General features: G+C 38.4%; 1 pseudogene; it reads left to right on the top strand.

The window, feature by feature from the left end:
• The first annotated feature begins 8,201 nt into the window (after positions 1-8,201).
• Positions 8,202-9,719, top strand: LOC103582335 (annotated as a pseudogene).
• Positions 9,720-10,040: the final 321 nt, after the last annotated feature.

The following is a 10,040-nucleotide window of genomic DNA, read 5'->3' as shown; positions in this document are numbered from 1 at the left end:
TTATTCATTTTAACTGACATATTTTAATTGGACATATTTATGGAGGTACAGTTTGGTGTTGTGATGTATAGGAGTATGTATATTGTATAATGATTGGATCAGGGTAGTTAGTGTATATTACCTCATGCATTTATCATTTCTTTGTGCAAGAACATTCAGAAGTCCCTCTTCTAACTGTTTTGTAATATACAATACTTTACTGTTAATGATAGTCACCTGCTGTGCAATAAAACTCCAGAACTTATTCCTCCTATTTCTCATTTGCAACTCTGATGCTGCATCTGAAAATGGAAACATAATATGAAANTCCTCCTATTTCTCATTTGCAACTCTGATGCTGCATCTGAAAATGGAAACATAATATGAAAGCTAAAATCCAAGCTTTCTAAAGATGAAACAGCTATGTCCCTATTGAGAAAACCTTAACATTTTTGGAATGGTACACTTGGGAATTATTGTGTTCCTGGTTTCAATTTTATGAGTTATTGCTGGAATACAAACAATTAATGCTATTGCAAATTTTCAACAACACTAAGATATAGTTGAACTTATTTGTCTCTATACCCAAATTAATAATGTATAGATGATCATATGCCATGTTTGCATTTATTTGGTGAGAGTTTTTCTCAAAGCCTGGCTGAAAATTAAATTGATCCAAACATTGTTAATATTAGTGTGTCAATATGAGTCAAGAGCTTCCCCAAAATCCATCTACTCTGACTTAATACAAAATATAAAAACAATGAAGTAAGTGACTTCATGGATGGCCCATTGTAGAAAATGTACTGCTTTCTTTTATTATAATAGTATAAATTGGAAACAAAGTTGGAAATAGAATATTCTGAAATTATTAAAAACCATGATGTTTAAAAAAATATTGGAAGTGGTAAATGCTAAAAACATAATCATATGAATAATTTAGGATAAAACATAACATAAGTAGATTATTCTATTTTGCAAAACAAACTAAAACAAACATACATTATACTTAAATGAAAGCACACACAGAGAACAGACTTGAAAGATATTTTCAAAAATATAAATGTTGATTATCTTTGCATATTAGGATTATAGTTCATAATAATTTAAAGTAATTTTCTACATTTTATTAATTTGTTGAATCAGTCACAACCTATATGAAGATCTAAAAATTTTATATTTATATTTTTATATTTTTCAGTGAATAATTTATAATTAAATCTTTTAATTTAAAGTTGTCTTAAAAATCAGAATGTTCTTTCACATATTATGTATAATCACCTTATAGGAGGCTTCATCCTAAATCAATAAAATGAATATTTTGAAAAGTAAGAATGCATTTATTTTCTGCCACTGGAAAACAAAGAACAAGCAAATATTTTGTTCCTCTCTTCCCCAAATTATTTATAATATACTGACTTTATTTAAAGTTATCTTTCTGTATTGGCAAGGCCTATATTCAGACTATATTTTTCTTAAATTTATTATAATAGTTAAGAGATATGCAGGTATTGTGCTGTATTTTTTCATGTTGAATATTTCTGTTGATATTTAACAATTCACTGATTGTGGTTTTTCTGCTTAGGTGTGTGGGCGGGGGTGGGGGTGTTAGGATTTCCTTGAAGGGCTTTAATTGCAGTCCTAGAATTCAATATTTTTAATTTTTTTATTGAAACATAATTAATTATACATATTTGTAAGGTGGAAATTTGAATATCAATACCTGTGTGCAATATGTGATGCTCAAATCAGGATAATTAGAACATTCATTGTTACAAAACTTAAAAATTCTTTGTTTCCATTAACCAATTTCTCACTAATTCCCCCTCTCTTCCTTGCTCCCACCTCTAGTAACCACTACTCTGTTCTTTCCTTTTGAAAGTTCTACATATTATTGTGATTGTCATATCTTTCTTTCTTTTTATTTATTTGTTTATTATATAGCTTACTTAGAAGTGAGGACATGTGGTATTTCTCTTTCTGTTCCCAGCTTATTTCACTTAACATAATTTTCTCTAAGTTCATCCATGTTGCTATGGATGGCAGCATTTCATTCCTTTTTATGCAAATTAGCATTCCACTGTATATATATACCTTTTCTTTAACCAGTTATCTGTTGATAGACATTTAGGTTGAATCCAACTCTTGGCTATTGTAAGTAGAGCTGTGATACACATGGAAGTGCAGGGATCCCTTTAAAATGATGATTCCCATTCCTTTGGATATACACTCAGCAGTGAGATTGCTAGGTTGTCTGGTAGTTCTATCTGCAGTTATTTGAGGAACATCCATACTGTTTTCCATAATGATTGCACTAATTTACATTCACACCAAGACTGTAGAAGGGTTCCCATTTCTCCACATCCTCACCAGCATTTGTTATTCTCTGTCATTGTTGTGGGCGGGGGGTGGGGGTGTTAGGATTTCCTTGAAGGGCTTTAATTGCAGTCCTAGAATTCAATATTTTTATTTTTTTTTACTGAAACATAGTTAATTATACATATTTGTAAGGTGGAAATTTGAATATCAATACCTGTGTGCAATATGTGATGCTCAAATCAGGATAATTAGAACATTCATTGTTACAAAACTTAAAAATTATTTGTTTCCATTAACCAATTTCTCACTAATTCCCCCTCTCTTCCTTGCTCCCACCTCGAGTAACCACTACTCTGTTCTTTCCTTTTGAAAGTTCTACATGTTATTGTGATTGTCATATCTTTCTTTCTTTTTATTTATTTGTTTATTATTTAGCTTACTTAGAAGTGAGGACATGTGGTATTTCTCTTTCTGTTCCCAGCTTATTTCACTTAACATGATTTTCTCTAAGTTCATCCATGTTGCTATGGATGGCAGCATTTCATTCCTTTTTGTGCAAATTAGCATTCCACTGTGTATATATACATTTTCTTTAACCAGTTATCTGTTGATAGACATTTAGGTTGAATCCAACTCTTGGCTGTTGTAAGTAGAGCTGTGATACACATGGAAGTGCAGGGATCCCTTTAAAATGATGATTCCCATTCCTTTGGATATACACTCAGCAGTGAGATTGCTAGGTTGTCTGGTAGTACTATCTGCAGTTAATTGAGGAACATCCATACTGTTTTCCATAACGATTGCACTAATTTACATTCACACCAAGAGTGTAGAAGGGTTCCCATTTCTCCACATCCTCACCAGCATTTGTTATTCTCTGTCATTTTGATAATAGCCAACTGGAGTGAGATGATATCTCATGTGGTTTTGATTTGCATTTCCTTGATGCTTAATGATATTGAGCATTTTTCATGTGTCTGCTGGCCATTTCTATGAGAAATGCCTATTAAGTTCCTTTGTGTATTTTTGCAGATGGCATGATCCTATACATAGAAAAAACTAGTCATTCTACCAAAAAACTCTTAAGGCTGTTTAACAATTTCAGTAATGTTGCAGGATGCAAAATTAACACAAAAAGTCAGTAGCAGTTTTATACTCCAATAATGGGCCATCAGAAAACAGAAATCAAGAAACAATCAGAAACCATTTACAATAGTTATGAAAAAATAAAATAAAGGCCGGCCCGGTGGCGCACTGCTGTAGTGCGCCGCTTGGGAAGTGTGGTGGCGCTCCCGCTGAGGGTTCGGATCCCACATGCAGACCAGCCGCTCGCTGGCTGAGCGAGGGGCGGGGGCAGCGCCGAGGGTTGCGATCCCGTGGCCGGTCCCGGTCCGGTACGGGCGCGACACTGAGGCTTGCGATCCGTTGCTGGTCACGAAACAAGACAAAAAGGGAAAAAATAAATAAATAAATAAAATAAAATAAAATACCTAGGAACAAATTTAACGAAGGAGTTGGAAGATCTCTACAATGAAAACTACGAATCACTGCTGAAAGAAATTAAAGAGTACACAAAAAGATGGAAAAACATTCCATGATCTTAGATTAGAAGAATTAACATGGTGAAAATATCCATACTATGCTACACAAAGTGATCTACAGATTCAGTGCAATTCCAATCAAAATACCAATGACATTCTTCACAGAAATAAAAAAAAAAATCCTAACATTTACATGAACAAAAAATGACACCAAATAGCCAAAGTGATTCTAAGCAAAATAAATAAAGTCAGATGATAACACTACCTGACTTCAAATTATACTTAAAAGCAATTGTAACCAAAACAGCATGGTACTGACATAAAAACAGATACTCAGACCAATGAAACTGAATAGAGAACCCAGAAATTAACCAATGTAGTTACAGCCCACTGATATCTGATAAGGGCAACAGGAGCATGTAGTGGGGAAAAGACTGCCTATTCAATAAGTAGTAATGGAAAAGCTGGACATCCACAATTAGAGGAATGAATCTAGACCTATATCTCTTGCCGTATCCCCAAGTCAACTCAAATGGATGAAAGACTTATATTTAAGACCCAAACTGTAAAAATACTAGAAGAAAACATGGAGGAAACACTTAAGGAAGTAGGATTGGACAAATCCGAACCAACAGCCTCAGTGATCCCAGTGCCGCACTCTCTTGAGTGAGCCACAGGCAAGCCCAAAATGCATGATCTTTTCTGATTGGACTATCCTGTCTGAATGTTGAGATCACTTTACTCAGATAACATTGTAACGTTCTGTTTTTGACTGTCTCAACATGGACTTTGGCTCATCTTTGATAATATATTTGGGTAGTGGGAAACATTATTGTTATTCATATTTCAGCACATCAAATATATTTAGAGATCAGTTTTCCTTGTGTATCTTAAATATATACTATGTACCTAGAACATCAAAACATATTAACAGAAAATATTCTTCCTCAGTTTTCTATAAACAGTCATTCTGCATAACTGCTTAGAACATTTGCTCTATTGTAGATAGCGGTGGAATGATGAACCTAAATTAATTCAAACCAGCAGTGATGTTAGGTACCAATTTGAATTGGATGGCTCAGATTAGGGTCAAAGTAGAAAGAAGCTTAAAAAGAAACATGAAGCTCAGAAAATGTTGCAGGTGTGGGGAAACTGGAGTTCTCCCACATGGAATGTATGCACTGGCCCTCCTCTTAGAAGCTCTGTAATTATGCTCTCACGTGTTTCCCTTCCTGTACTTTTAAGCCAGTGATGTTAAACCCTTACCTGTCAACGCATAAAAGCCTGCCTAAAAAGGTCAGATCCCCAAGACATGCCAGCAAGGAGAAAAATAAATTGTAGAACTATTCTGTGGTGAATTAGTTTACATAAAAATATTTTCAGTAGATGTCTCATTAAGCTCCATTAAGAAAGCTATAATTGCTTGAACTGATTGGCTAATACCTAAAAGTGATTGAAATGTGCGGCTATACACAGCAGGATAATTCTTTTTTAGACAAAATTCATAGAGTCAATATTTCTCTTGTAGTGGTCCTTAAACTAAAGCAATCCCTGGTTGTTCCACCTGGTTTATACAACTCCCTGGGAGTGCACATAATCAAACACTCCCACTCCTAGTAGGTCGAGCCACAAAATATTTTCTCTCCCTTGGGATTGTTTCTCATGACACTAAAGCAATTGTTTTTTGTAAATGTTAGCGTTAAGTGGCTCACTGTCAATCCCGAAGGAAACAGCTTTGGTGCCTGTTGAATTAGGAGCTTTCTTGAGATCAGTGTCCTTGCGTATCTTAAATATATATATACTATGTACGTAGAACATCAAAACATATTAATAGAAAATGTTATTCCTCAGTTTTCTATAAACAGTCATTCTGCATAATTGCTTACAACGTTTGCTGTATTGTAGATAGCCATGGAATGATGAACCTAATTTAATACAAACCAGCAGTGTTGTTAGGTCCCGATTTGAATTCAACTTTATACTAGTCATTTTGGGGAAAGAAGAAAAGAAGACACAACAGTTCCTGTTCTCAGAAAGCTTGGGAGGCAGCCTACAAAATGAATCCATGAAAGGTAACAAGTATGCTTCCTGAGTAAAGGGAAAGAAAGGACCCCTCTCTGCCTCACAAATGGGGCTCGATCACCTAAGTATCCATGGAAAGGATACCACTTATAGCTGAGAATAATTGATAGAATTTTGACAAAGTAAAAGGAGTAATAAAAGCATATTGTACGTAAGAGTTTAAAAAAGATAATGGGATAGAAAACTGCAGAGAAGGCTTGGGAAATGCTTACTTTTGTAGGTTTGTTGGAGCCTAGTTAGTGTAGATAAGGGGAAGAAAGAACAGGTAGGCAACAAGGATTGGGGCCAAATCCTGGAAGATCTTGATGGCCAGTCATTTTTTTTTTTTTTTGTCCTTTTTGGTGACCGGTAAGTGGATCTCAACCCTTGTCTTGGTGTCGCCCGCACTGCACTCAGCCAGTGAGCGCACGGGCCATCCCTATATAGGATCTGAACCTACGGCCACGGCTCTCCTAGATCTGCAGTCTCCCGAGTGAGCCACGCGGTCAGCACTTGAGGGCCATTCTTAAAAGACTGATCTTTGTAGGCCAGCCCCGTGGAGCACTCGGGAGGGTGCCGCACTGGGAGCAAAGCTACGCTCCATCAGCCGTTTTGGATCCTATATAGGAATGGCCGGTGCACTCACTGGCTGAGTGCAGTGCGGGCGACACCAAGAGAAGGGTTGCGATCCCCTTACAGGTCAAACACACAAAAAATAAAATAAAAAAGGACAAAAATTTTGGAGCTACAGAAATGTTACAACTAGAAAGGCAGAATGACAGGACAGAATGGCGATTGGATACCATGCAAAATCACAGGGCTAGGCAAGCAAGCAGAGGTTCCAGCAGCAAAGATTAGCGGCACATCCAGAGGTCCAGTGGGTGAAACAGACATAAGGAGCAGAGGATTAGGAGTGGAAGTGCCAACAGGAAGAGTGAGATAAAGGCTAGACTCCAGTCCTGCAGGTGATTCAGTGGGATATCAAGATGAGATAGGAGCCAGAGTTAAAATTGATACTGCAAATTTCATATTTTAAATCATGTTATATACTAAAAGGACTGCCCTCAGAATATAAAATGGAATTAACTTAGAGTAGTTTTCTAAAAGTGCTTGGCTTCTAAATGTTAGAAAGATGCAGGTATTAGAAAAAACATATATATATATACAGGGCCGGCAAGTGGCTCACTCAGGAGAGTGCGGCGTTGGGAGCAGCGGCACTCCAGCAGCGGGTTCGGATCTTATATAGGGATGGCCGGTGCGCTCACTGGCTGAGAGCGCTGCAGGCGACACCAAGCCAAGGGTTACAACCCCCTTAACGGTCACAACAGAAACAACAACAACAAAAACAAATCAAGAAACATACACACAAAATATATATGTATATAATTTACTCAAGCCATGCTGCTACTGGAGCATCTCTGTCTGGGAGGGTTTCTTCTTTCTTTTTTTTTTTTTTTCTTGTGACCGGTAGTGGGATTGCAACCCTTGGCTTGGTGTCGATCGCACTGCGCTCAACCGGCCATGCCTATATAGGATCCGAAACCAGGGCAGAAGCCCCGCAGCGCTCCCAGCGCTGCATTCTCCCAAGTGAGCCATGGGGTCGGCCCCTCAGGGTTATTCTTACCCCCTTACTAGCAGTGCGGTGGCACAGTGTTTATAGAAGATTTTGTTTCATCCCCCTCCCCGGTTTTGTGTGTGTGTGTGTGTGTGTGTGTGTGTGTGTGTGTGTATCTATGTATTTATTTTTAGCTCCCACCAATAAGTGAGAACGTGATATTTCTCTTTCTGTGCCTGACTTGGGGGAAGAAGACATAACAATTACAATTCCTTGAAATTGATACCACGAGCGAATAGAAAGGACATTGTTGGGTGGGAGGGGGAGCGGGAGGAGGGACGGAGGTTTTGGTGATGGGCCACAGTAATCAACCACATTGCATATTGACAAAATAAAATAAAAAATAAATTAAAAAAAAAAATAAAAAGACAGATTACAGCTACCGATCCGAGGTGGGGGGTGGCGAGGACAGCAACTGTCAAAGGCTCGTGCGGGGCGGGCTCGAGCCCGCGTGACATAAGCGAAACGTCACAAAGGGCCCTGGATACCAGGGTGCGCGTGGGGGACACCTGAGGCCGGTGGGCGCCAGTGCTCCCCGGCTCCCCGCAGGGCCGGCTGCGCCGTGGTCCGCTGCTGTCGCCGGGGCCGGTTCGCGTTCCTGCCAGAACGCAGAGCTGTCTGAGCTGCTGGTTGTGGCCCGGCCAGGCCGTGGCTATCGCGGCCACAGCCAGAGCAGCCTCGCCGCCATGGAGATGCCCAGGGCGGCCCCTCATCCATACTTGGGGCTGGTCCTGGGAAAGCTGTGCAGGACTTTGGCAGCAGCGCCTGAAGATCTGAGACCGGGCCCTGGTTTTCCGTGGGAATTGGTGATATGTGCGGCTCTTACTTGGTTTTTTCTTCTCTTGTTTTTGTGGAGAAGTGTTCAGTCGATTAGAAGCCAGCTTTATATAGGAAGAGAGGAAATGCTTCCTGAAGAGCTTTCTGGACTAATCGAAGAAAAATGTAAACTACTCGAAAAATTGAGCGTTGTTCAAGACGAGTATGAAGGCTTAGAGTCAGCTTTGAGAAGGAGTCAACAGAATCACAAAGTTTGGAGGCAACGTATGAAAAGCTGAACAGGTCCAAATCAAAACTTGAGGATGAAATCATCTTTCTAGCAAAAGAATTAAAAGAACAGAAATCTAAACATTCTGAGCAAGATGAACTGATGGCAGATATCTCAAAAAGGATACGGTCCCTAGAAGATGAATCCAAGTCCATTAAGTCACAAGTAGCTGAAGCCAATCTGCAAAATATTTCAAATGAATGAAGAACGTCTGAAGGTGGCAATAAAAGATACCTTGAATGAAAATTCGCAACTTCAGGAAAGCCAGAAACAGCTTTTACAAGAAGCGGAAGTATTGAAAGAACGAATGAGTGACCATAATGAACAGAAAATAACATCTGAAGACTCCAAAGTACAGGCAGAGCAAGTTCGAAGTGATAAAGACAATCACATGAAGTCTCTGACTGAACGCTTGCTCAAGATGAGAGACTGGGCTTCTGTGCTTGGAGAAGACATGATGGATGATGACTTGGAATCGGAGATGAAGAGTGAATCACAGTTCGGTGCTCACTTAGATGATCAGACAAAAGGAGCTTTGAAGAGACTGATTCACGCTGCTAAGTTAAATGCTTCTTTAAAAACTCTAGAAGAAGAAAGAAACCAAATTTACACTCAGTTGTGTGAAGTAGATGAAACAAAGGAAGAGCTTATAGCGCATATTACAAATCTCCAGACTGAACAAGCATCTTTACAGTCAGAAAACACACAGTTGGAAAGTGAAAATCAGAAGCTTCAGCAGCAACTTAAAGTAATGACTGAACTGTATCAAGAAAATGGAGTGAAACTCCACAGGAAATTAATAGTAGAGGACAAAGACCGTTTAGAGAAGGAGGAGAAACTTTCCAAAGTGGAAGCAAAGATCAGCCATGCAGCTGAAGAACTGGAGACCTGTAGAAGGCGAGCCAAAGATGTGGAAGAAGAATTGGAGTGAAGCATTCGTTTTTATCAAGGGCAGATGACTCCCCAAGAGAAAAAAGCGCATGATAATTGGTTGGCAGCTGAGACTGCTGAAAGACACCTCAGGTATTTAAGGAAAGTAAATGTTTACCAGAGGCAAAAATTAGCTGAAAAAGAGTCAATTCCGTGCTCAATTGAGCCTGCTCCTGAAGTCCAGAACCACATCAAGAAACCTGATGATATTTTTGGTCTCTCTTCATAAATAGTTTTGACTTATCTTTCATTTTCAGTTTAAGTAACTACTTTTTTTGCTCTAATTGAAGCTTAATAGAATTATAAATCTTAGGATAGTATTTTGTAAATAAAGATGATTTAAATATGAAAAAAAAAGATTTTGTTTCATATGGGAAAGAAGGTTGAGAAAGGCCTTTGGAAAATATGTGTATAAAAGCAAACATATTTCATAATGCCTAAAACAGCACCTTTAACATAATAATCATTTATGCATATCTCTTCATTGATCCATTCATTCAACACTCACTATTTTAAAAACTACATTCATACAACATGTCAGGCATTCTTT

The sequence above is a fragment of the Galeopterus variegatus genome, unplaced genomic scaffold, assembly GCF_000696425.1.
Source record: "Galeopterus variegatus unplaced genomic scaffold, G_variegatus-3.0.2 Scaffold15742, whole genome shotgun sequence".
NCBI lineage: Eukaryota > Metazoa > Chordata > Mammalia > Dermoptera > Cynocephalidae > Galeopterus > Galeopterus variegatus.
This window is presented reverse-complemented; position numbering and strand designations above follow the sequence as displayed.